The 25,397-nt window shown below is 42.1% G+C and overlaps 1 long non-coding RNA gene across 1 annotated transcript; it reads right to left on the minus strand.

Annotated features, from left to right (window-relative positions):
• Positions 1 to 10,454: 10,454 nt before the first annotated feature.
• LOC143651667 (uncharacterized) lies at positions 10,455 to 19,287 on the minus strand. The gene is made up of 3 exons (XR_013160119.1): positions 19,188 to 19,287; positions 11,365 to 11,435; positions 10,455 to 10,927 (listed from the first exon to the last, which is right to left on the minus strand). It is a non-coding gene; the product is annotated as an uncharacterized LOC143651667 (long non-coding RNA).
• Between the last annotated feature and the right edge of the window lie 6,110 nt (positions 19,288 to 25,397).

Consider the following 25,397-nt stretch of genomic DNA (forward strand, 5'->3'; position numbering starts at 1 on the left):
TAAGGCTGATTTTTCTTGTGGCTATAGGATGCCTGCCAGTAGCAGCCATTACTTTACCCTCTCTCGATTACATTCAGGGGAACAGAGAGAAATCTGGCTCATTCCCTTCTTTTTTCAGGGAAGTAAGTTTTCTTCCAAAAAAATTCCATCACACATCTCACTGTGCCTCAGATGGTGCAGGCATCCTATCTCCAAAGCCATCATTGGCAAAAGGAGGAGTTTTCTGTACTTGACTAAAATCCAGGGTGCTCAAAGTGTGGTCCCAGATCAGAAGCAGCAGCTCTTCTTTGAAATGCAAGTTCTCAGGGTCCCAACCCAGAGCCATTGAATCAGAACCTCTGGGGTAGGGCCAGCATTATGTGTTCTGACAGGTTCTCCAGGAGGTGCCATAGTTTTCTATAAAACTAGCTCAGGGTCCACCACTGGAGCTGGTTCATTTCTTCCCCTTGAGTCACCTGGGGTTCTTAAGGAGGGAAGGAGTCCTGAAGAGAGAGCTGAGGTTCTGTTGGGGAGGAGGGTAGGGTGGATGCTGGGAGGTACCAGCAAGGTCCACTGTGGCTACAAGTGGGCCATAATGCAAAGCCCAGGTGACTTTTACTCTTAACTTTAAAAATTGAAAAATTAATATATGCACTTAGTAAAAAAATGCAAATTGTAGACAGAGTACAGGAGGACATCTGACGCTCTCAATTCTATACTTGCCTTTTGCATTTAATATATCAAGAAGATTGCTTTACATCAACATTGCTGAACTTCCCTTATTGCTTTAACAGCTACATATTATTCCACAGCATGAATGTGCCATAATTTTTAAAAATTTATTTATTAATTAAAAAAAGAAACAAAATAAAACAACATACATAATCAATAATTCACAATATCATCACCTAGTTGCATATTCATCATTTCTTAGAACATTTGCATTAATTCAGAAAAAGAAACAAAGACAATAGAAAAAGAAATAAAACGAACACAGGAAAGAAAAAAAAAAAGATTATGCCTATCGTACCCCTTACCCCTTGCCTTCATTGATCACTAGCATTTCAAACTAAATTTATTTTAACATTTGTTCCCCCTATTATTTATTTTTATTCCATATGTTCTACTCATCTGTTGACAAGGTAGATAAAAGGAGCATCAGACACAAGGTTTTCACAATCACACAGTCACATTGTTACAGCTGTATCATTATTCAGTCATCCTCAAGAAATATGGCTACTGGAACACAGCTCTACATTTTCAGGCAGTTCCCTCCAGCCTCTCCATTACATCTTGAATAACAAGATGATATCTACTTGATGCATAAGAATAACCTCCAGGATAACCTCTCAACTCTGTTTGGAATCTCTCAGCCATTGACACTTTGTCTCATTTCCCTCTTCCCCTTTTTGGTCGAGAAGGGATTGGTTTTCCCAATCCCTTGATGCTAAATCTCAGCTCATTCTAGGGTTTTTCTCAATCCCTCGATGCTGAGTCTCAGCTCATTCCAAGATCTCTGTCCCATGTTGCCAGGAAGGTCCACACCCCTGGGAGTCATGTCCCACGTAGACAGGGGTAGGGTGGTGAGACTGCTCGTTGTGTTGGCTGGAGAGAAGGGCCACATCTGAGCAACAAAAGAGGCTCTCTTGGGGGTGACTCTTAGGCCTAAATTTTAAGTAGACTTGACCTATCCTTTGCGGGGTTAAGTTTCATATGAAAAAACCCCGAGACTGGGGGCTCAGCCTATAGCTTTGGTTGTCTACACTGCTTGTGAGAACATCAAGAATTCAACTTGGGGAAGTTGAATTTCTCCCCGTTCTCACCACTCCCTGAAGGGGGCTTTGCAGATACTTTTCCACTCACTGATTGAATCACTCTGGGATTCATCGGGGCATCACTCTGGACAAACTAACAAAATCTCATGGACTACCTGAGATTCCAAGTACTATGGCGTTCAATCACACTATCTACATAAGTTATATTAGGAAATGCACTAGTCAAAATATAAATTTTGTAACAAATAAACATTTTTTGCTTTAGTCTCACACAGAAGGTGACATTTTAAAATATTAATTACCATCTATTTTCAGTACTCTGCAATAATGACATTCCTTTGTTCTTCCTCATGCAAAAACATTTTTAAAATTGTACCTTGTACATTTCACTATTATTATACACTCTAGGCATTCCTAGATTATACCATCTCAATCTTTAACATGTATCTTTCTTTCTGATTTCAATATGTCCCCAGCTCTCCTCCCTCTATCATCCTCAATGTGCCATAATTTATTCAATCAGTCTGGATCTTTAAGTCTAATCTTTTTTGTGTGTGTATGTAAATTATACTGTAATGAACATCCATGTCCACATAGCTTTGTGTATGAGAACATAAGTAAAAGTGGAATTTCAGGCTCAAAGGGAAGTCCATTTTAAATTTTGTTTTGTTTTGTTTTTTTTTTTTTGGGTTGTTTCCACTTTCTGGCAGCAGGAAACCTTTTTTTTTATTAAATAATTAAAAAAAATTAACAACAAACAAAACAATATCATTCCATTCTACATATGTAATCAGTAATTCTTAATATATCACATAGTTGCATATTCATCATTTCTTAGAACATTTGCATCGATTTAGAAAAAGAAATAAAAACAGAAAAATAAAACAATAATAGAGAAAAAAAAGTTATACATACCATACCCCTTACCCCTCGCTTTCATTTACCACTAGCATTTCAAACTAAATTTATTTTAATGTTCGTTCCCCCTATTATTTATTTTTATTCCATATGTTCTACTCTTTTGTTGATACGGTAGATAAAAGGAGCATCAGACAAGGTTTTCACATTCACAGAGTCACATTGTAAAAGCTATATCACTGTTCAATCATCATCAAGAAACATGGTTACTGGAGCACAGCTCTACATTTTCAGGCAGTTCTCTCCAGCCTCTCTACTACATCTTTTTTTTTTAATTTTATTATATTTTATTAATTAAAACAAATTAACTAACACAACATTTAGAAATCATTCCATTCTATATATGCAATCAGTAATTCTTAATATCATCACATAGCTGTATGGTCATCATTTCTCAGTACATATGCATCGATTTAGAGAAAGAAATAGCACGACAACAGAAAAAGAAATAAAGTGATAACACAGAGAGAAAACACAAATAAAAATAAAAAGTACAAAAATATATATGAGAAAAAAAAAAAAACTTTAGCTCAGATGCAGCTTCATTCAGCGTTCCAACATAATTACATTACAATTAGGCAGTATTGTGCTGACCATTTTTTTTTTTTTTTTTTTTAGAAATCATACCATTCTACATATGCAATCAGTAATTCTTAACATCATCACATAGATGCATGATCATTGTTTCTTAGTACATTTGCATCGGTTTAGAAGAACTAGCAATATAACAGAAAAAGATATAGAATGTTAATATAGAGAAAAAAAATAAAAGTAATAATAATAAGAACAAAACAAACAAAACAAAACAAAACAAAAACCTATAGCTCAGATGCAGCTTCATTCAGTATTTTAACATGATTACTTTACAATTAGGTATTATTGTGCTGTCCATTTTTGAGTTTTTGTATCTAGTCCTATTGCACAGTCTGTATTCCATCAGCTCCAATTACCCATTATCTTGCCCTGTTTCTAACTCCTGCTGAACTCTGTTACCAATGACATATTCCAAGTTTATTCTCGAGTGTCGATTCACATCATTGGGACCATACAGTATTTGTCTTTTAGTTTTTGGCTAGACTCACTCAGCATAATGTTCTCTAGGTCCATCCATGTTATTACATGCTTCATAAGTTTATCCTGCCTTAAAGCTGCATAATATTCCATCGTATGTATATACCACAGTTTGTTTAGCCACTTGTCTGTTGATGGACATTTTGGCTGTTTCCATCTCTTTGCAATTGTAAATAACGCTGCTATAAACATTGGTGTGCAAATGTCTGTTTGAGTTTTTGCCCTTAATTCCTTTGAGTAGATTCCCAGCAATGGTATTGCTGGGTCGTATGGCAGTTCTATATTCAGCTTTTTGAGGAACCGCCAAACTGCCTTCCACAGTGGTTGCACCATTTGACATTCCCACCAACCGTGGATAAGTGTGCCTCTTTCACCGCATCCTCTCCAGCACTTGTCATTTTCTGTTTTGTTGATAATGACCATTCTGGTGGGTGTGAGATGATATCTCATTGTGGTTTTGATTTGCATTTCTCTAATGGCCAGGGACATTGAGCATCTCTTCATGTGCCTTTTGGCCATTTGTATTTCCTCCTCTGAGAGGTGTCTATTCAAGTCTTTTTCCCATTTTGTAATTGGGTTGGCTATCTTTTTGGTGTTGAGTTGAACAATCTCATTATAAATTCTGGATACTAGACCTTTATCTGATATGTCGTTTCCAAATATTGATTCCCATTGTGTAGGCTGTCTTTCTACTTTCTTGATGAAGTTCTTTGATGCACAAAAGTGTTTAATTTTGAGGAGTTCCCATTTATTTATTTCCTTCTTCAGTGCTCTTGCTTTAGGTTTAAGGTCCATAAAACCGCCTCCAGTTGTAAGATCCATAAGATATCTCCCAACATTTTCCTCTAACTGTTTTATGGTCTTAGACCTAATGTTTAGATCTTTGATTCATTTTGAGTTAACTTTTGTATAGGGTGTGAGAGATGGGTCTTCTTTCATTCTTTTGCATATGGATATCCAGTTCTCTAGGCACCATTTATTGAAGAGACTGTTCTGTTCCAGGTGAGTTGGCTTGACTGCCTTATCAAAGATCAAATGTCCATAGATGGAGGGTCTATATCTGAGCACTCTATTCGATTCCATTGGTTGATATATCTATCTTTATGCCAATACCATGCTGTTTTGACCACTGTGGCTTCATAATATGCCTTAAAGTCAGGCAGTGCAAGACCTCCAGCTTCGTTTTTTTTCCTTAAGATGTTTTTAGCAATTCGGGGCACCCTGCCCTTCCAGACAAATTTGCTTATTGGTTTTTCTATTTCTGAAAAATAAGTTGTTGGGATTTTGATTGGTATTGCATTGAATCTGTAAATCAATTTAGGTAGGATTGACATCTTAACTATATTTAGTCTTCCAATCCATGAACACGGTATGCCCTTCCATCTGTTTAGGTCTTCTGTGATTTCTTTTAGCAGTTTTTTGTAGTTTTCTTTATATAGGTTTTTTGTCTCTTTAGTTAAATTTATTCCTAGGTATTTTATTCTTTTAGTTGCAATTGTAAATGGGATTCGTTTCTTGATTTCCCCCTCTGCTTGTTCATTGCTAGTGTATAGAAATGCTACAGATTTTTGAATGTTGATCTTGTAACCTGCTACTTTGCTGTACTCATTTATTAGCTCTAGTAGTTTTGTTGTGGATTTTTCCGGGTTTTCGACGTATAGTATCATATCGTCTGCAAACAGTGACAGTTTTACTTCTTCCTTTCCAATTTTGATGCCTTGTATTTCTTTTTCTTGTCTAATTGCTCTGGCTAGAACCTCCAACACAATGTTGAATAATAGTGGTGATAGTGGACATCCTTGTCTTGTTCCTGATCTTAGGGGGAAAGTTTTCAATTTTTCCCCATTAAGGATGATATTAGCTGTGGGTTTTTCATATATTCCCTCTATCATTTTAAGGAAGTTCCCTTGTATTCCTATCCTTTGAAGTGTTTTCAACAGGAAAGGATGTTGAATCTTGTCAAATGCCTTCTCTGCATTAATTGAGATGATCATGTGATTTTTCTGCTTTGATTTGTTGATATGGTGTATTACATTAATTGATTTTCTTATGTTGAACCATCCTTGCATCCCTGGGATGAATCCTACTTGGTCATGATGAATAATTCTTTTAATGTGTTGTTGGATACGATTTGCTAGAATTTTATTGAGGATTTTTGCATCTATATTCATTAGAGAGATCAGCCTGTAGTTTTCTTTTCTTGTAATATCTTTGCCTGGTTTTGGTATGAGGGTAATGTTGGCTTCATAGAATGAATTAGGTAGTTTTCCCTCCACTTCAATTTTTTTGAAGAGTTTGAGGAGAGTTGGTACTAATTCTTTCTGGAATGTTTGATAGAATTCACATGTGAAGCCGTCTGGTCCTGGACTTTTCTTTTTAGGAAGCTTTTGAATGACTGATTCAATTTCTTTACTTGTGATTGGTTTGTTGAGGTCATCTATGTCTTCTTGAGTCAAAGTTGGTTGTTCATGTCTTTCCAGGAACCCGTCCATTTCCTCTAAATTGTTGTATTTATTAGCGTAAAGTTGTTCATAGTATCCTGTTATTACCTCCTTTATTTCTGTGAGGTCAGTAGTTATGTCTCCTCTTCCATTTCTGATCTTATTTATTTGCATCCTCTCTCTTCTTCTTTTTGTCAGTCTTGCTAAGGGCCCATCAATCTTATTGATTTTCTCATAGAACCAACTTCTGGCCTTATTGATTTTCTCTATTGTTTTCATGTTTTCAATTTCATTTATTTGTGCTCTAATCTTTGTTATTTCTTTCCTTTTGCTTGCTTTGGGGTTAGCTTGCTGTTCTTTCTCCAGTTCTTCCAAATGGATAGTTAATTCCTGAATTTTTGCCTTTTCTTCTTTTCTGATATAGGCATTTAGAGCAATAAATTTCCCTCTTAGCACTGCCTTTGCTGCGTCCCATAAGTTTTGATATGTTGTGTTTTCATTTTCATTCACCTCGAGGTATTTTCTAATTTCTCTAGCAATTTCTTCTTTGACCCACTCGTTGTTTAGGAGTGTGTTGTTGAGCCTCCACGTATTTGTGAATTTTCTGGCACTCTGCCTATTATTGATTTCCAACATCATTCCTTTATGGTCCGAGAAAGTGTTGTGTTAGATTTCAATCTTTTAAAATTTGTTAAGACTTGCTTTGTGACCCAGCATATGGTCTATCTTTGAGAATGATCCATGAGCACTTGAGAAAAAGGTGTATCCTGCTGTTGTGGGATGTAATGTCCTATAAATGTCTATTAAGTCTAGTTCATTTATAGTAATATTCAGATTCTCTATTTCTTTGTTGATCCTCTGTCTAGATGTTCTGTCCATTGATGAGAGTGGTGAGTTGAAGTCTCCAACTATTATGGTATATGAGTCTATTTCCCTTTTCAGTGTTTGCAGTGTATTCCTCACGTATTTTGGGGCATTCTGGTTCGGTGCGTAAATATTTATGATTGTTATGTCTTCTTGTTTAATTGTTCCTTTTATTAGTATATAGTGTCCTTCTTTGTCTCTTTTAACTGTTTTACATTTGAAGTCTAATTTGTTGGATATTAGTATGGCCACTCCTGCTCTTTTCTGGTTGTTATTTGCATGAAATATCTTTTCCCAACCTTTCACTTTCAACCTATGTTTATCTTTGGGTCTAAGATGTGTTTCCTGTAGACAGCATATAGAAGGATCCTGTTTTTTAATCCATTCTGCCAATCTATGTCTTTTGATTGGGGAATTCAGTCCATTGACATTTAGTGTTATTACTCTTTGGATAATATTTTCCTCTAACATTTTGTCTTTTGTATTATATATATCATATCTGATTTTCCTTCTTTCTACACTCTTTTCCATATCTCTCTCTTCTGTCTTTTTGTATCTGACTCTAGTGCTCCCTTTAGTATTTCTTGCAGAGCTGGTCTCTTGGTCACAAATTCTCTCAGTGACTTTTTGTCTGAGAATGTTTTAATTTCTCCCTCATTTTTGAAGGATAATTTTGCTGGATATAGGAGTCTTGGTTGGCAGTTTTTCTCTTTTAGTTTTTTAAATATATCATCCCACTGTCTTCTAGCTTCCATGGTTTCTGCTGAGAAATCTACACATTGTCTTATTGGGTTTCCCTTGTATGTGATGGATTGTTTTTCTCTTGCTGCTTTCAAGATCCTCTCTTTCTCTTTGACCTATGACATTCTAACTAGTAAGTGTCTTGGAGAACGCCTATTGGGGTCTAATCTCTTTGGGGTGCGCTGCACTTCTTGGATCTGTAATTTTAGGTCTTTCATAAGAGTTGGGAAATTTTCAGTGAAAATTTCTTCCATTAGTTTTTCTCCTCCTTTTCCCTTCTCTTCTCCTTCTGGGACACCCACAACACGTATATTTGTGCGGTTCATATTGTCCTTGAGTTCCCTGATACCCTGTTCAAATTTTTCCATACTTTTCCCTATAGTTTCTGTTTCTTTTTGAAATTCAGATGTTCCATCCTCCAAATCATTAATTCTATCTTCTGTCTCTTTAAATCTATCATTGTAGCTATCCATTATTTTTTCTATGTTTGCTACTTTATCCTTCACTTCCATAAGTTCTGCTATTTGTTTTTTCAGTTTTTCTATTTCTTCTTTATGTTCAGCCCATGTCCTCTTCATGTCCTCCCTCAATTTATCGATTTCATTTTTGAAGAGGTTTTCCATTTCTGTTCGTATATTCACCATTAGTTGTCTCAGCTCTTGTATCTCATTTGAGCTATTGGTTTGTTCCTTTGACTGGGCCATATTCTCAATCTTTTGAGCGTGGACAGTTATCTTCTGCTGCTGGCGTCTGGGCATTTATTCAGATTTCTCTGGGTGTCGGACCCAGCATGGTTGTAAGATTTTTCTGTGAAATCTCTGGGATCTGTTTTTCTTATCTTGCCCAGTACGTGGCGCACATGGCACACGTTTGTCTCAAGTGTTTGGAATGGGTCTCCCCCAGTCACCGATCTCCGCGGCCTGGGGATTTCAGATCCAATTCTCTCCGTTGGTTCAGGGGCCGTGCGTAGTGGGGGCATCAGCTGCCACGGCTTGAGGGGACCCTGTGGCTGGTCGCGGGCCGCAGCGGGCCTGGGGGATTCCCCACTGGACCAGGAAGCCTCCCGCAGGGGGGGGGGGCACCACGGCTTGGATAGCCCTCCGATCCGAGACTCGTATCCGTGGACTCGAAGCCGAGACTCAAAGCCACCCGCAAAAGAGGGGCGTCGGCCGTCTCGGCTTGGGAAACTTGCCTCTCCGAGACTCTCAGCCGGCCCGGGAAGGAGGGAGGGAGTAGCTTGGACTGCCGCAGCTCCCGCTGATCGGGAAATCGTGCGCCGCTCGGGGGTCTCACCGCAGCCGAGTCTCGCAGTCAGACTAGCCAGCCAAGACTTTGGATAGCCCTCTGATCCGAGATTCGTAGCCGCGGACTCAAAGCCGAGACTCGAAGCCGCCCGCAAAAGAGGGGTGCCGCCTGCCTTGGCTTGGGAAACTTGCTTCTCCAATACTCTCAGCAGGCCCGGAAAGGAGGGAGGGAGTAGCTTGGACCACCGCAGCTGCCGCTGATCGGGAAATCGCGCGCTGGTCGGGGGTCTCGCCGCAGCCGAGTCTCGCAGTCAGACTAGCCAGCCCAGACTTTGGATAGCCCTCTGATCCGAGATTTGTAGCCGTGGACTCAAAGCCGAGACTCGAAGCCGCCCGCAAAAGAAGGGCGCCGCCTGCCTCGGCTTGGGAAACTTGCTTCTCTGATACTCTCAGCCAGCCCGGGAAGGAGGGAGGGATTAGCTCGGACCGCCGCAGCTGCGGCTGCTTGGGAAATCGCGCGCCACTCGGGGGTCTCGCCACAGCCGAGTCTCGCAGTCAGACTTGCCAGCCCAGACTTTGGATAGCCCTCTGATCCGAGACTCGTAGCTGCGGACTCGAAGCCGAGACTCGAAGCCGTCCGCAAAAGTGTGGCGCCGGCCGCCTTGGCTGGGAAGCTTGCCTCTCCGAGTCTCTCAGCCAGCCCGGGAAGGAGGGAGGGATTAGCTCGGACCGCCGCAGCTGCCGCTGATCGGGAAATCGCACGCCGCTCGGGGATCTCACCGCAGCCGAGTTTCGCAGTCAGACTAGCCAGCCCAGACTGGGTTACGCTGTGTGTCCATTCCCTGCTGTAGCCCCAGGAGCTGTTCTGTACTGTTTCTGTTCACCTATTAGTTGATTTGGAGTCAGAGGAACTAAGACGCATGTACCTTACTAAGCCGCCATCTTGGATCACCTCCATTTTAAATTTTAATAGATATTTGGAAATTGCCCTTCAACAGAGCAGCAACAATTTATACTTCTACCAAGAATGTATGAGAATGCCTATTTCCCCATGTTCTATCAACACTGGATATTATCACAGTTCTAGATCTTTGCTTATGTGATAAGTACAAGTGTTATTATTTTGTATGCATTTATTTAACTATTATTTAAATTTGCATTTACTTATTTATGAATAAAGTTGGACACCTTTTCTTATTTTCTCAAGCTTAAAATTCATTTTTACATCTTTTTCTGGGGACCAGCCACATAGACATTTCTATTTATGTGCTCCTCTAAGCTTTCTGGCTTCAGCATCATGCAAAGAGATCATCTCAACTCCGGGATTTTAAAGTGATATTTTAGTAGGAAATACATTAAATAAAGCACCTCTGGGGAGGTAAAGAATGTCAGTGCCATTTTATTTTCAAAAATTTGGCTTGTTTGCAACTTTTCAGGAATGCATGTCTTGGATGTAAATCCACATAGGTGAATTTTTTGCCCTCCAGATGCCTAGTAGAAATGGCTGTTAACCCTTCTGTTGTACAATTAGGAATTGCTTCAAGTCTGTGCTTTTGATAGTGGCTGGAACTCCCTACCCGTGCGGAGAGGTGTTTGCAGCTCCACACTATCTGGGACTGGGGTGGAGCCCCTCCCAGGGTGCCCCCCTCTTGCCCTTCTGTGGTTTGCCTCCCATTCCTAGCACCTCGTTGATCCTCTTTAGGGAGCTTTCAAATACCAGCTCCTTTGGGTCTTGTTAAAATACTTTATCAATGCCCATCTTTCCCGGCAGAGGTGACCTTTAACTCATCTTTGCTGTCACTACCTGACTTGGCTAACCTCCAAAGAAAGGTTGCCATGGCGATCCTGCATTCAGCTCAACCAAATCTGGCTTCTGTTTCTTATTAAATGTTCCCTAAAAAGGAAATCACACAAAGAGATGGGAGACGAGGGTCACTCACACGGAGCAGTAATGCTCTGTCGCCCTCTCCCCAGCCCCGGCTGCCTTGTCTCCCATGAGATGAATCACTGCCCCCTTCTCCTTTTCCCTATCTCAGTTGTCATGGCAAGTGCTTAAATGTCAGGGGGCGAGGGCTTGGGCATGGCTATGGCAAATGTCAATCTGCCTTTCAAAAGGCATTTTTACAGCTCAGATCTAAGCACCGCTGGCAAATGCCAGCAGTGGCTGCATAATGAGCTGTGTTAGTAACACTAATTTGGGGGGAGATCCTTCTTTTCTTTTTAGTGTGGCGTTTCCTCCTCACCCTCCTTTTCCAGGAAACTCTGTTTTCACAGTGATTCTCATTAAACCTGAAGAGATAATCTCCCTTTCAACGGCAAAGCTCAGTGCACCTTGCACCGGGAGAGTCGCTGGAATGCACAATCGCTGCTGGTCACTGTCTAGAGGTTGTTTTGTATTTGTCCTGTGGTTAAAAGAAGAGGGAAGAGGGCAAGAAATAAGTGTCCCTCATCAGCTGAGGGGGTAGAGCAGGAGCTTGGATCTTGGGTAACAGGCTGGCAAAGGGATAACCGGGTATTGGGGAAGACAAGGGTCACTCTTGGGAAGGAGAGGGGAGACCTGATCCTCTGGGCAGTAGAGAAAGGAGTGGAAGATGGGACGGGCAGAGGAGAGGGGCTGTGCCAGGTGCTGCCGGAGAGCCTCTCCTCCTGAAATGTCCTCTCCCCCTGCTCCTCACCAGCCCTGGTTTTTGGGCCGCTCTTGCTCTGGTGCTGTATTTGCAGGGGGACAGCTGGTTTCTGTCCTAGAAGCATGTACACAAGCCCGAACAGCATCCAGAATCTCATTTTTAGCAGGTGTCAGTTAGAGGAGTTCAATAAAATTTGATGTTCAAATAATACAATAATCTACTCTTAAGGATGTAATAAAACATAAGGTTTCATGAAATAATAAAAGTTGTAGGTTAGGTCGCTCATGTGGTCTCTCATAGCTCCCAGTTCTCTTTTGTTGGACTCACCAGAGTCATAATGAATACACTGCATGTCTAATTATGAGCCCATTGCTTATCCGTTCCCCTTGATTAGATGCGCCATCGGGCCAAGGGCCAGGGCTGTTTTCATCATCCTGTACCCTGAGTACCTTGCACAAAGCCTGGTACATAGTGAGTGCTCGAAATCTACCTGGTGATTAAATGAATTCGTGTGCATCTTATTTCTTCCTGCATTAGGAGGTGAATGGTCACTGCATCAGATGCTTTTCAGGCACGTCAGTGTCCAAATCCCACACATATCCAGACAACCTGCCCGCAAGCACTGAAGCGCGGGCATTCACCCGACAGTGGCTTTGCATCTCTCCTCCTCGTCCTGCAGTCTGCCTTAACCCCAGAGCTAAACACAGGTCCTTCCGTTTATTTTCTAAGAGATCAACACAAACTTCACCAAGGTTTGAAGAAATTACATAAAGAAAATAAAACCTTAAGGGCAGGCCACAGTAGCTCATCAGGCAGAGTTCTTGCCTGCCATGCCAGAGACCTGGGTTCGATTCCCAGTGCCTGCCCATGCAAAAAGAAAAAAAAAAAAAAGAAAGAAAGAAAGAAAAGAAAACCTTAAAAAGTAGCCCTAGGATACTGTGCTGGTTTGAAAGGATATATGTCCCCTAGAAAAGTCATGTTTTAATCTAAATCCCATTTCATAAAGGCAGAATAATCCCTATTCAATACTGCATGTTTGAATCTGTAATTAGATCATTTCCTTGGAGATGTCACCCAATCAAGAGTGGTTGTTAAGCTGAATTGGGGAAAATGTGTCTCCACCCTTTTGGGTGGGTCTTGATTAGTTTCTGGAGTCCTGTAAAAGAGGAAACATTTTGGAGAATGGGAGATTTGGAGAGAGCAGAGAATGCAGAGTCCACCAGCCAGTGACCTTTGGAGATGAAGAAGGCAAATGCCTCCTGGGGAGCTTCATGAAACAGGAAGCTAGGAGAAGAAGCTAGCAGATGACGCCGTGTTCGCCATGTGCCCTTCTGGATGAGAGAGAAACCCTGACTGTGTTCACCGTGTGCCCTTCCACTTGAGAGAGAAACCCTGAACTTCACTGGCCTTCTTGAATCAAGGTATCTTTCCTTGGATGCTTGTGATTGAACATTTCTATAGACTTGTTTTGATTGGGACATTTTCTTGGCCTTAGAACTGTATACTAACAACTTATTAAATTCCCCTTTTTAAAAGCCATTCTTTTCTGGTATATTGCATTCTGATAGCTAGCAAACTAGAACAGATACCCTCTCAAATCCTGGGGACTCTCAAGTCAATAGGCCAAAGCCCTTGATCTTGAGGCTTGTCCTTATGAAGCTTATTTCTGTAGCAGAGAAGATACCTATAATTATGCCTAAGTGTTACTTCTAGAGAAACTCTTTTGCTGCTCAGATGTAGCCTCTCTCTCTCTAAGCCCAACTCTGCAAGGAAAATCATTATGCTCTCCCCTATGTGGGACATGACATCCAGGGGTAAAAGACTCCCAGCAGTGTGGGAGATGACCCCGAGGGATGAGTCTGGCCCTGGCACTTTGGAATCAACAATGCCATCCTGAACAAAACAGGGGGAAAGAAGTGTAACAACATAAGGTAACGATGGCTAAGAGAGTTCAAAAGAGTCGAGAGGCTATTTGGAGGCTACTTTTATGCAAGCTTCAGCTAGATATTGCTAATTGCCATGGTTTGCCAAACCCCAACCAACATCATTCCTGTTAACCCTAAAGAACATCCAGGACTCTATTTGAGATCCTATAAAAGTTGCACACACTAAGTTTACTTTTCAGAAACCTAAAACCTTCAGATGGTTCCTAGGCCAGACATCCTGAAACACAGAGGTGCCAGTCTCTCCAAGTATATCAACCAGTTCCACCCCCCTATCCCATATTGTCAACACCCCTTTTCAACATGAAAAAAGTTAAAAATGGGCAGAACCCAAATATCCCTAAAGATTGGGAGGAGGATCAAGGGAGAAGGAGGAGCTGTAACAAAGAAGATAGATTTAACAGAGTATGACTTGGAATCATTATATTGATATTTCTTTTAGTCTCCAGTGTCTGGAGCAGCTAGAAGGAAAAAACCTGACATTGTAACCCAAACCAAACTCTGAATTCTATTCTATAACCAGTTGTTAAAATAGACTTTGAAATTTATTGCTCTTTTGTATATATGTTATATTTCACAATAAAAAGTGTAACAAAAACAAAAACAAGGAAACTGGTCCTCGGGCTTCCGTTGCTTCTAAGTCTATGGCCCCTGTGATTTCCCTCCCTATGTCCTGCTCCTTTCCTCCATCCCCATAGCCATCTCTTCTCTTAGCTCAAGGCCCACTTCCAAGTTATGGGACCTCTTCCTCCATAGGAGAGGGTCTTGTTTAACGATCCCCTCCTTTCCTGCCCTAACCCAGTTTAGAGCCACCAGCCCCCATTGTCTAGACCAGGTAAGAGTGAATGCAATTCCACTAGTATCAGGACAGTCTTTGGAGAGATGCCCCTGACTCCCATGAAGAGATTCTTTTACGTATGAAACCTGGTGTCCCACATCCCCTTGAGAGCCTCTGCATCTGTGATGCTCATCAGACTCAGCCTGCCCAACTTGAGGTCACTTGTGTCCGTCTGTCTGCACCAGGTAAAAGAGCCACGGAGTGGTCTCTCCCAGCACAAGGGAGAGCCTGCCCCAGAGAAACATGCCAGCTTCTGCCTCAGAGCCAAGGGAAATAAGTCATACCAGGCTTGGGCTTCCAATCATCAAGAACCTCAGAAATATTGGGGTTCAGTTTCAAAGACCCCTGTTTTGCTATCTCCCCACCTTGAAATGAGGGCCCAGGTCACATTCTGAGATGTTAAAGGTGGGATGCTCTGAAAGGCTCAGCTTATAGCAAGGGGCAGTGAGATTGCCCAGCGAGGAGTAGCCAGCTCCGAACAGCAGACTTTCCTGGTGGCGCTCCTTCATGCAGGCTGAATCCTGGTAATTGACTATGTGGAGCAGAAGAGTGGTTTCCAGAGTCTGCCACACATGGTGTTACTCTTCCACCCACTCCCTTCCCTACACAGACCCAAAAAATCAGGGCTCATCAGGGCAGGTCCTAAAGACAGGGCCTCCCAGGGAAGTGGGGCAGTGGAGCCTATGCCTCCCCAGGGCATGGAGCCCCAGAGCAGAGGAGTCTTGGAGAATACCTTCCGCCCAGTTCTGCCTGCCCATGAAGGTGGTGAGGACATGGGCTGGGGATGGCATCCAGGCACCTTGTGAGGAGTCACTGGGTGTGACCATGGAATTAGCGGAATTCCCAGAATCATGGGCTCTAAACCACACCCAGGCACTGGGCCAGGTATTTCACACAAATCTTATCACCCCATTTGTTATGGCTTAAATTGTGTCCCCCCAAAAGGCATGTTCGAGTCCTAACCCCTGGTCCTGTGAATGTGAACACATTTGGAAATAGGATCTTTGAAGATGTTATTAGTTGAGATGAGGCCAAACTGGAGTAGGGTGAACCTCAATCCAATGACTGGTGTCCTTATAAGGAAGGGAAAGTGGACACAGTTGGGGGTGGGGGGGAGGACACAACCATGTGAGGGAGGCAGAGATTGAGTTATGCCCCCAGCCAACGAGCATCCTGGATTTCCTGCCCCCACCACAGCATGCAGACTTCAGAGGAAGTGTGGCCCCTGGTACCTTGATGCAGACTTGAAGTTTCCAGAATTGTGAGACAATACATTTCTGTTCTTTAAGCCAATAGTCTGTGGCATTTTATTACAACAGCCTTGAGAAACCGAGATGCCATCTTCTAGGCTCTTACAAATAGAAAGGGGTGCACTTACAAATAGAAAAGGGGAGCTCCCCAGGCCACACTGCCAGGCTGAGTGATGCTGGAATTTGAACCTAGGTCTGCTGGACAGCCAATTTGCTCTCTCAGTGACTCTGGCCACGGTTGTCATCACTCTCTGCCCCAGTGGGAGGGGCTTTGGGGAGAGGACCCTCATGTATGGTTTTGAGGAAATAACACATGAGCGGTGAAGACTGAAAAATAAAAAAGGCTTCACAACCACAGCAGCCACAGCTCAACTTCTGGATTCTCTGGAACGGCCCCAGGGTCTTGATGCCCATTCTGAGCACATGGCCCATGTAGTATCAAGTGAAGGAAGGCACCTGCTGCAAGAGTCCACCCTCCTTAGGAGGTCACTGCAGAAATGGCCTTGAGCTCTGCGAAGGACATTTCTGTCTGTGTGTGGGGACATTCTCTCCAAAAATGCACTGCTAACCATTCTGGCTCACACTCAGCCTTCCAGGGAGGGTCCCGGTTGCCCCTTCCCATGACCACAGGTTGCCTGCTCTTGCCTCTGACTCTCTCGAGCTTGGAATATCTTCTAGAGAGGGTGGAAGACAGACCACATCCTGGCCACCAGGAGGGCAGTGTCATAGTTTTAATAAGTGTTGACTGTTTTTGTCCTTCGGTAATTCCTGTCTTTGTTTCCCCCCACCCCCGCCCCACCAATTCCCTGTATTAACCCCCACCCCCTGCAGCAGCAAATCATGTCAAACCAAATGTAACAAATGAGTGGCTAAGTGTCATTCCCAGGGTGGGAACTCCAGGCAGAGAGTGTGTTTCTAGAGACGTCAGTGGTAGAAGCTAGGATTTGGGTGAGAGAGCAGCACCCAGCCCCACCCCAAGGCCCAGAAGCTAGGATTTGGGTGAGAGAGCAGCACCCGGCCCCACCCCAAGGCCCAGAAGGACAAAGGTGTCCCAGCCCCACCCCCAGCATCTCGTGGAGCAGTGGAGAGCCCAGTCTAAAGAGTGAGGGGGGTGTTGGTAGGTGCCTGAGTTGACACCTGATACCAAGGACCAGATGGCGTCCCCACTCCACACCATGACACTGCATAAATCTGTGGGATGCAGACGCAGTTACAGCAAAGCAAACCCTGAACTGACTGAGTTAGAATTTCCCCTAGACCAGTGGAGCGATGACTCAAAATAGAAATAAACTTGAATTGTAGAAAGAAGAGGCAAGTTTTATTACTTACACACTGAACTGGGGACAACAACTCATGTTGGCTAAACACATTACAAGATTTAAAGGCCATTTCTTCAGGTGGCCTGAAACACTGAACAACTCTGGGCCAATTCACACAAAGGTGTTGGATAATGTGGAGAATGAGGCAGGGGCCATTCCTGAAATAGAAGTAAGGAGATTCAGGCTTGTATGGGGTAGAGGCTGAGTGGGGACAGGGAGGGGGCAGGGGGAGGAAGGCTCTACTTGGCTTCTGGAGGAGGCAGGGGTAAATGTCTCAGCATAAAGGAAATCTTCCAAGCCTTAGACTAGTCAATTTTCCTTTAGAAGCAAGAGATGGCTCCCACCCCAGGTAGCCAGGCCCTCTTGCTGGGATTGAGCTCCAGCTCAGCATCATGTGTCCTGTCTCATCCCGCTGTTTTACTTTCACAACCATGTCCATGAAGCTTGCCTAGATTGGCACTTGCTGGGTCAGCTGCTGACAAATAGCTTCTCAATGAAGCACACGGATGTGTATGCTCTGAGGGAGGGGGGATCCTGAAATAAATTGCACCAAGCCTCATACTGAGTGTTGAAATGAAGAAAGGGAAGGAACAAAAAAAGAACCTCCATGATTTTCCAGCAAAGAAAGTCCCCGAGCCGCCTTTCCAAGTAATCTGCATTTTATTCTTTTGCTTTAAATGGATGTTGGACAGCTAAAACTATCTTCTGTTAATTTCCTTCATCCATTTGTACCCATCTTAAAAGCACCAGAGGCCACATGATAAACAGATGCAATGACTTCTATGACCTCCTACAAACCAAGCAATAAACACAGCACAATTGCTTTGCACCCGCCACATAGTCTGATACAGAAGAAAAGTCCACTTCTGACTGAAGGGGTCTAATAACGCTTTCCCTTGGAAATGATTCAGGTTGGGTTGCCTTGAACTCCACCTTCTGGGATGCTTCAGTTCTCTTAATGCATGCAATTGGGAAAGTGGCTCCTGTTTAAAATAAGCCCTACAGCTTTCCACAATAATTCTGCTTCATAGCAAAAAGCCAAGAAATACGTGTCCATGACTCCTGGGTCTGCCATGAACTTTACAGATGGAAGGTGAAAAATTGGTCTAAAATAGAAAACTTCCAATAGGGATTCTTGGAGCTCTTGGATTCCTTAGGAGTTTCAGGACCTGTCCTTCTGGGGAGAGGGAAGCCATGAGCCCCCCAAACTCTCTTTGAAAGGAGGGGTTCTTCTTCCTGATTTCCTTTTGTGGTGGGAAGGTCTATGTTGCTGAAATAAGTTTGAAAACCACATGGCTAAGACAATTGAGAAAGGACAACGTAGAAACACATGGTGTTCACCCCATAGAAAGAGATCAGCATTGTGGGTTTTTCGGGAGAGTTTTGGTGAGCTTTGGCTTTGGTTGCTGGTGTGCCCTGAGCCGTGTAGAGAGGAGGTCCTCATTTAAGGTCAGTCTGGTCCTGGTGGGAATTATGCTATTAAAGTTTCTTGCAGACCCCAGACCACACTGCTTTGAACAAGGAAGTAGTTGGTTCTCCTGTCAGCCCCATGTTGGCTAAGTAGTACTTCAGAAAATAGGCCAAGCTATCCCAAGGAGAGATGCAGCACCTAAAATGGGCATCCCCTCAGGGGCAGCCTTGCCACCTTTTCTATTTAATCTCAGCCTCAGCTTTGGAACAGGAACACCTAGTTTGCATCCTCGTCTGCCACTTATTAGCTTTGTGACCCTGGCAACTGTTATGGATTGAATTGTCTTCCAAAAAGATATGTTGAAGTTCTAACCCCCCTTACCTCAGAATATGATCTTATCTGCAAATATGATCATTACAGAAGGAATTAGCAAGTTAAAATAAGAGCTTATCAGAGTATGGTGGGCTCTTAATTTGAATGACTGGTGTCTTTACAAAAAGAGGACATTTGGACACAGACAGAGCCACATGACAACAGGTGCAGAGATTGAGTTATGCCACATTAAGGAATACCTAGGATTGCTGGCCCCTGCCAGAAGCCAGGGCTGAGGCATGAATCAGATTCTCAAAGGAAGCAGGGTCCTGCCAACACATTGACTTCAATCTTCCAGTCTCCAGAACTGTGAGACAAGACATTTCTATTGTTTTAAGCTACCTAGTTTCTGGTTTTGTTATGGCAGCCCTGGGAAACCATGACAGCAACTTACTTTTTTGACTTCAACTTCTTCATCAGGAAAGTGGGGAGAATGGTGCCTCCCTCCGACAGTCACTGTAAGAGTGAAATGAGATAACTCGCGTACTGTGTAGCATGGCACCTGGCTCAGAGCAGAGTCTCACCACAGCATCACAGTGGTCATCATCCTTTGGTGATGTCATTATCTCAGGACTGGATGGGGTGTTAGTCTGTGACTGAGCAATAACTGAGGCTGCCGTTGAGTTGGGGCTGCCCATGAACCCTCTGTGGCATGCTCATGCATCACGTGACATGGTGGCACCATGCCATCACCCAAGGATGAAGTTGAAGTTCTCTCTCACTGCATTTAGGAAGGGCAGGTCTCCTGCTCACCTGGTCTACTGGCTACAACAAGTAGTCCACGGAGATTTACTGAAGGGGCAGGAACTGGTCTCCCACTCACAAAATGACTCACGACATTAGGCAGCTCTTAAAGAGGTTTTTTTTTTTTTTTTAATTCTCCTCCCCAGCCTGGACCTGGGAATGAAGCAGGACCGGCTTTGGCTAGTGTTGTGAACCTCTTGAAACCTGGCCCGTTACTGAAGCCAGAATGCATAGTGGATTTCCTAGGGGAAAATGGCACAATAATAACTTAACAGAGAGTAGCTTGAAAGAAGGAAAAAGGCATTTTGTTGCTTCAAGAGGACTACTGAATACCCAGTCCACACAGCCCCGTAACGAATTCATTACTTTACACCAAGCAGACATCTTTTAAATTAGGCAGAATACAAATGAGTCTTGTTTTGTGCCATTAATTTCAATGGTTTTGCACAATATTTGAATCACTGGCTTTTCCTCTCCTTTGGAAGCAGACCAAATCGGGCTGAATCTACTTGCATTAAAAGCCATTCATGGGACCCAGCCAGCTCTGTCTTGCAGATGGAATGCCATATGTTTTGGCTTGCCCCCCTCATATGGAACGGTAATATGCCATCCAGGAATAGAATGCACTATTTTTCTGTGTCTGCATTCCCACTCACCTCTAACCCACAAGTAATCTCCTATCTGGACAGAGGTAGGCATGTTCATTTGGAAAAGATTCAGAAAGATGCTGAGAGTCTAAAGGGATGGGTTTTGTTTTCTCTGGCTCCTTCTAGACTCAAGACTGCACGTATAATTAATTCTGAGAATACAGTGCACCCATGATGTGCACTTGGAAGTATTCTGTTTTTACTTTTCCAGGAATATGTTGGGCCGTTTAACTTGAGAGCATAACATTTGACTTACAGCTAAAGTTGGGAGGGCCTAGAAATAGTGAGTTGAGTAGTTCTTGTCCACTGAAAAGCATTTGAAGCTTCATTTGATGCTTCTGCAAAGGATTTCAGGATGGAAGAGGAGAGACTCTGGTAAAGATAGCAATTGGATCACATCTACAACTAGAATATGCATTGAGTTTTTGGAGAGGCTGGATGGGAGGGATGAACCAAATGAGTCCCAGCCAAAGGTAAGTAAGAGGATGGGTTCCTTTCTCATTTCTGCAGGGCAGACTGGTGGAAGAACCCTGGACTGGGTATAAGAATAAGCAGGTTCTTCTTTCTCTGTTGTTGACTAGCCATGTGACCCTAGACAAGTGATAGGACTTGATATTCCTCATCTATAAAATAAGAGAATTAAGTAGAATTGAGGATGGCAAATATATTTCATCCCTCATGCCCTCTTGGATTGATGGTTATCGGCTAAAGATGGGCTCAGTGGACAGGGTGTTCGGCTTAATTAGACATTTGCCATGAGCAAGAATGTGAGAGCGAGGTGCTTATCATTTATTTGATTCGGACAAGAACATCTCCAAGGTCCCTTCCAGCAATAAATTTTATAACTACAATTCAGTGTGTTCAACAGCAACCTTTAGAGACCCAGGCATTTCAGAAACCTCTTACTGACTTAAGAAGGGTACTTGAGCTTCCAAATCATTCTGACACCAGGAGAGCCAGCATACAAACTTCTGTATCCATCTATCCATTGCCGTAAAGTTTCACTTCCTGGCTAGGGAACAGTTCTAGCGACAGACCATTTGATGTCATGGAAACAGAGATGCTACTGATTTGGAATTTAGATTTTAATGAGATTGTAAACCAGAGGCAAGGGACAGATAATGTACTTTTATCTTGTTTCAAATTGTCAAGGTGTGGCTCTTGTCTTCTTGCAGTTCTTTAATTTTCAGTCAGCCATAATAATGGCCCTTCAGTTATTAAATGTCTCTCCTCTGGATCCTTAGAGATTGAATTCGAAGAAATCTAGGCCTCTGAGATGACCTGACCCTTGAGAATGGGCTTTCAAGTGAACTATCTGAATTTCCACCTGTAACAGCATATGAAAATGGAACTCTCCATCTCTCTTTAAGCAGAGATGACAGAAGCCAGGAACAGATTAAATGCTGCAAAGCCACTCAATTTCCAAAGTTAGGTGCTAGACATCTATACAGGAATTGCAAAAGGGGTGGCCTAAAACCAGCATTCCGATCCTTAGCCTGTCACCCATCTCACTGAAATTGGTAATTGGAAAGAGGATATTTGGGGGGAGAGTGTGGATAGTTTGCAATAAGACCTGCCTCATTCCTCCAACCCACTATAGGGGAAGGGAGGCAGCAAAAGCGAGAGGCCATCAGGAGGGCCATTTGGAAAGCTAGAGTGTCTTCCCTGTAATTGGGGGCCTGAAGCATGCTCTAGTTAGAGACTGAGGCTCTCAACTTGAGGCCGCCAAGTTTGGGAGTGCCAGGGCTTCTAGGAGGCAGTGACATGAGTTTCCCATGAGTCAAATGGACCTGAGGAAGATTTCTGGCCTGGAGATGCCTTGAAAGGGACTTTGCCCAAGAAGGCCAACTGAAAAGTGTTGAGACCCGAACAAAGAGTATCTGAAGAGTGACTTTTAGGTACCCAGTGGCGAATGTTTGGGACTCTACATGGCCAGTCAGAGGAGGCCTCAGCCATGGTGTTTTAGTTTCCGAGGCTGCTCAAGCAAATGCCAGGTTGGGTTAAACAATGGGAATTTATTTGCTCATGGTTTGAGGCTGGTAAAATATCCAAATCAAGGCATCATCAAGGTGATGCTTTTTTTCCCTAAAGACTGGCATCCTGGGGCTGATTGCTGGTGATCCTTAGTCCTTAGTTTGTCACATGACAATGCACATGGTGGCCTTTCCTGGCCTCTCCATTCTCTTCTGGATTCTGGTGAATTTCACCTTCTGGCTGCTCCTTGGGGCTTTCCCTCTCTCTCTCTCTGTCTGTATTTCATTCCATTTATAAAGGACTCCAGTAATAGGATTCAGACCCATCCTGACTGGGCCAGGCCACACCGTAACTGAAGTCACCGCATCAAAAGATCCTACTTACAATGGGTTCACGCTCACTGGAATGGATCAGAACTAAATCATGTTTTTCTGGAGTACTTGCCACTTAAACCACCACACATGGCTAGCAAGCTGGAGAAGGAGAGGGTGGAGCTAGGAGAGAGAAAAACTGAGTCTCTTCTTCCTTCCCCACTCACTCACTCACAGGCTTTCAGACAAAAATATTAAAGACCTGAAGGAAGGGAAAAAAATCTAAATTAATCCAGGTATTAATAGATTGTTCCTTTTTGTCACTGAATAGTATTCCATTGTATTACTATTTCACAATTTTCAAATTCATTCTCCTACTGACCAGCATGTGGATTGTTTCAAGTTTTGAGTTTATTAGGAATAAAACTGTCATGAAAATTCATGTACAAGGTATTGTGTAAACGTTATGTTGCATTTCTCTTTGTTAAATAACTAGGAGCAGAACTGATGACTAATAGGGTAGCTGTATGCTTAATTTGTTAGGCACAAAGGCCATGTTGCTTTTCTCAGTACAAATGCTGACAAAGTGGAGACTGCTTGGTTATTTTGGTCTGTGTGCTGCTCATTTTTTGGAAAACTTATTTGTGGGAAACCTTTTTTGGAGTAGAATGAGGGTACTTTCCTCTAGAATATATTTCATTTGGCTTTTGCTCAGTACCTAGGAATACTACCAGCCCCTCAACTACATTCATAGCTTGAGGTTTATTTTGCATTATCCATGTAATAAGCTTCAGGACTGGAAATAGATATAAAGATAGATCAGATTTTGGTCATGACTACTCAAAGGAAGCTTTCAGATTTTTTATTTTTAATTCTTCCTGTTCTGCTGAATACCAAGGTACTTTCCTTGCAGATACCTGGGAATGGAGGTACTTTTTTTCTGATTTCCCCTTATCCTGGTGGTGTCACCTTTGTTGTCCCACTTAAACCATGGCTTAATTTCACTCAGAATGGCACATGCTTGCAAGGCAGAAACAATTTCATTGCTCAACCTACTTCTCTGGATTTCTACTTTCACTTAGGTTTAGAATAGGGCATGCATTACTATCTTGACAGTGTTTTGATGTTTTAAATATTTTTGTCCAGCATTTTTAGTTGTTTTCAGGAGGGTTAGTCAAAAAATTTCTCATCTATATTATTAGATAGAAGGTATATGTGTCTATTTTCAGCCCTTTTGCAGGACAATTGGTGGGTATTTTTAAGTTTCACAATTTATTTCCTAAAGTTATGGAGAACTTTCTTGAATTATTTATTTGCTAGTATTTTTGCCTTCAGTTTTTTTCATTCATCTCTCTGTTTCTTATTCTCTCTCTCTCTTATTGAGATATAATTCATATACCATAACTTCCATCAGTCAAGTGCATATTAATTGGTTTTTAGTATATTCACAAGATTGTACAACTCATTCCAGAACATTTTCATCATCCCCAAAAAGAAACCCTGTATTCATTAATGGTAACTTCCCATTCTTTCTCCCTACCCTTCCCTAGCAACAAGTAATCTTTCTGTCTCTATGGATTTGTCAATTATGAACATTTAATATAAATGAAATCTTGCTGTATGTGGACTTTTCTGTCTGTTTTCTTTCAATTAGTATAATGTTTTCAAGAATCACCTATGTTGTAGTACATATTAGTTCTTCCTAATAGTTGAATATTATTCCATCATATGGATATATAATATTTGTTTATCCATTTACCAGTTGATGGATCGTTGTCCTGTTCCCATTTTCATTTTACTATGAATAGTGTTACTCTGAGCATTCATGTACAAATTTTTATGTGAATCAATGTTTTCAATTCTCTTGGGGATACACTTGGAATTTTGAGACACTGTCAAACTGTTTTCAAAAATAACTACATCATTTTACATTCATACCTGTATTGTATGATGATTCCAATTTACCCACATCATCACCAACATTTGTTATTTAACTTAAATTATTATTATTATTATTATTTTTGATGGGCAGGCACTGGGAATCGAACCTGGGTCTCCAGCATGGCAGGCGAGAACTCTGTCTGCTGAGCCACTGTGGCCTGGCCGTAACTTAAATTATTATAGCCATCTTAGTGGGTGTGAAGTTACATATGGGGAATTATGGTTTCTTAATGAATAATGATGCTGACATTAACCATGTGCTTATTGTCCTTTTGCATATCTTCTGTGAAGAAATGTCTATTCAAAATCTTTGGCTCTTTTAATTGTATCATTTTTCTTTTTGTTATTGATTTGAAAGAGTTCTTTATATATTCCACCTGCTAGACCCTTTTTCTCAGTCTAATTTGGATGAACACCAACCCAATTTCAATAGTATACAAAAACTTCACTCCTATATAGTTCATCTTCCCCTCCCCCATTATGCTGTTATTACCACACATACCGTCTTTATACATTGTGTGCCTTTATCAACATAGATTATAATTATTGCTTTTCACAGTTATCCTTCAAATAATATAGAAGAAAAAATAAGAGTTATAAGCAAAAATATATTTAAACTGTCTTTAACTTTACTTATGTAGTTATCTTTCAAGTGCTTTTCATATCTTCATGGGGATTTGAGTTACTGTTCTTTCATTTCAGTCTGAAGGACTCTTTTTAGTATATCTTGTAGGGTAGGTCTGGTAGTGACAAACTCTTAGTTTTTCCCTATGTGGAGTATCTTAATTTCTCCTTCAGTGTTGAAGCTTTGTTTTGCCAGATGTAGAATTCTTGGTTGGCATATTTTTTCTCTTAGCATTTTAAATATGGCATCCCATTGCCTTCTGAACACCATGAAGAGAAATAAGCTGTTAATATTATTGAGGATTCCCTATCCCTGTATGTGATGGTTACTACTTTAAAAATTTTCTCTTTGTCTGCAGCATT

This window comes from Tamandua tetradactyla, chromosome 12 (assembly GCF_023851605.1).
Source record: "Tamandua tetradactyla isolate mTamTet1 chromosome 12, mTamTet1.pri, whole genome shotgun sequence".
Classification (NCBI taxonomy): domain Eukaryota; kingdom Metazoa; phylum Chordata; class Mammalia; order Pilosa; family Myrmecophagidae; genus Tamandua; species Tamandua tetradactyla.